Source organism: Triticum dicoccoides, chromosome 4B (genome assembly GCF_002162155.2).
Source record: "Triticum dicoccoides isolate Atlit2015 ecotype Zavitan chromosome 4B, WEW_v2.0, whole genome shotgun sequence".
In the NCBI taxonomy this organism is placed as follows: domain Eukaryota; kingdom Viridiplantae; phylum Streptophyta; class Magnoliopsida; order Poales; family Poaceae; genus Triticum; species Triticum dicoccoides.
This window is the reverse complement of record NC_041387.1, coordinates 531,922,545-531,925,446: the sequence shown is the minus strand read 5'-3', so window position 1 is coordinate 531,925,446 and position 2,902 is coordinate 531,922,545.

Here is a 2,902-nt window from a genome sequence, read left to right as displayed (position 1 = left end):
TAAATGAGTAGCCATCTCGTATTAAACAAGATCCAGATACAATGTTCATGCTCAAAGCTGGCACTAAATAACAATTATTGAGGTTTAAAACTAATCCCGTAGGTAAATGTAGAGGTAGCGTGCCGACGGCGATCACATCGACCTTGGAACCATTCCCGACGCGCATCGTCACCTCGTCCTTCGCCAGTCTCCGTTTATTCCGCAGCTCCTGTTTTGAGTTACAAATATGAGCAACCGCACCGGTATCAAATACCCAGGAGCTACTACGAGTACTTGTAAGGTACACACCAATTACATGTATATCACATATACCTTTAGTGTTGCCGGCCTCTTGTCCGCGAAGTACTTGGGGCAGTTCCGCTTCCAGTGTCCGCTTCCCTTGCAATAAAAGCACTCAGTCTCAGGTGTGGGTCCATGCTTTGGCTTCTTCCCGGCAACTGGCTTACCGGGCGCAGAAACTCCCTTGCCTTCCTTCTGGAAGTTCTTTTTACCCTTGCCTTTCTTGAAACTAGTGTTTTTATTGACCATCAACACTTGATGTTCCTTTTTGATTTCTACCTCCGCTGATTTCCGCATTGAAAATATCTCAGGAATAGTTTTCACCATCCCCTGCATATTGTAGTTCAACACAAAGCTCTTGTAGCTAGGTGGGAGCGACTGAAGGATTCTATCAATGACCGCGTCATCCGGGAGGTTAACTCCCAGCTGAGATAAGCGGTTGTGCAACCTAGACATTTTGAGTATGTGCTCGCTGATAGAACTATTCTCCTCCATCTTACAACAGTAGAACTTGTCGGAGACTTCATATCTCTCGACCCGGGCATGAGCTTGGAAAACCATTTTCAGCTCTTGGAACATCTCATATGCTCCGTGCTGCTCAAAACGCTTTTGGAGCCCCGGTTCTAAGCTGTAAAGCATGCCGCACTGAACCAGGGAGTAATCATCACTGCGCGACTGCCAGGCGTTCATAACGTCTTGAGTTGGTGGGAAAACGGGTGCTTCACCTAGCGGTGCATCTAGGACATATGCTCTTTTGGCAGCTATGAGGATGATCCTCAAGTTCCGGACCCAGTCCGTATAGTTGTTGCCATCGTCTTTCAGCTTGGTTTTCTCTAGGAACGCGTTGAAGTTGAGGGCAACATTAGCGTGGGCCATTTGATCTACAAGACATATTGCAAAAGTTTTAGACTAAGTTCATGATAATTAAGTTCATCTAATCAAATTATTTAATGAACTCCCACTCAGATAGACATCCCTCTAGTCATCTAAGTGATCCATGATCCGAGTCAACTAGGCCGTGTGCGATCATCACGTGAGACGGACTAGTCATCATCGGTGAACATCTTCATGTTGATCGTATCTTCTATATGACTCATGTTCGACCTTTCGGTCTATTGTGTTCCGAGGCCATGTCTATACATGCCAGGCTCGTCAAGTCAACCTAAGTGTTTTGCATGTGTAAATCTGTCTTACACCCGTTGTATGTGAACGTTAGGATCTATCACACCCGATCATCACGTGGTGCTTCGAAACAACGAACTTTCGCAACGGCGCACAGTTAGGGGGAACACTTTCTTGAAATTTTTATGAGGGATCATCTTATTTACTACCGTCATTCTAAGCAAATAAGATGCAAAAACATGATAAACATCACATGCAATCAAATAGTGACATGATATGGCCAATATCATATTGCTCCTTTGGTCTCCATCTTCGGGGCACCATGATCATCTTCGTCACCGGCATGACACCATGATATTCATCATCATGATCTCCATCATCGTGTCTCGATGAAGTTGTTCGCCAACTATTACTTCTACAACTATGGCTAACGGTTTAGCAAAGAAGTAAAGTAATTACATGGCGTTATTCAGTGACACGCAGGTAATACAATAAATAAACACAACTCCTATGGCTCCTGCCGGTTGTCATACTCATCGACATGCAAGTCGTGATTCCTATTACAAGAATATGATCAATCTCATACATCACATATATTTCATTCATCACATCCTTTTTTGGCCATATCACATCACAAGGCATATGCTGCAAAAATAAGTTAGACGTCCTCTAATTGTTGTTGCAAGTTTTTTTTACGTGGATGCTATAGGGTTCTAGCAAGAACGTTTCTTACCTACTCCAAAGCCATGATGTGATATGCCAATTTCTATTTACCCTTCATAAGGACCCTTTTCATCGAATCCGATCCGACTAAAGTGGGAGAGACTGACACCCGCTAGCCACCTTATGCAACTAGTGCATGTCAGTCGGTGGAACCTGTTTGACGTAAGTGTACGTGTAAGGTCGGTCCGGGCCGCTTCATCCCACGATGCTGCCGAAACAAGATAAGGCTAGTGGTGGCAAGTAAATTGACAAAATCTACGCCCACAACAAAATTGTGTTCTACTCGTGCATAGAAACTACGCATAGCCTAGCTCTTGATGCCACTGTTGGAGATCGTTGCAGAAAATAATTTTTTTTCCTATGCATCACCAAGATCAATCTATGGAGTCATATAGCAACGAGAGAGATAGGAGTGCATCTACATACCCTTGTAGATTGCGAGCAGAAGCATTCAAGAGAATGGGGTTGATGGAGTTGTACTCGTCGTGATCCGAATCACCGAAGATCCTAGTGCCGAACGGATGACACCTCCACGTTCAACTCACGTATGGAGCGGTGACGTCTCCCGTGCCTTGATCCAGCAAGGAGGAGGGAGAGGTTGAGGAATAGAGCTCTAGCAGCAGCACGACGACGTGGTGATGATGGAGAGGCAGTACTCCGACAGGGCTTCGCCAAGCGTCTGCGGAGGAGGAGAGGTGTTGGGGAGGGGAGGGGCTGCGCCTTGGAGGTGTGTGTGCAGCCCTCCCCTCGCCCCTCTATTTATAGGGGAAGGAGGAAG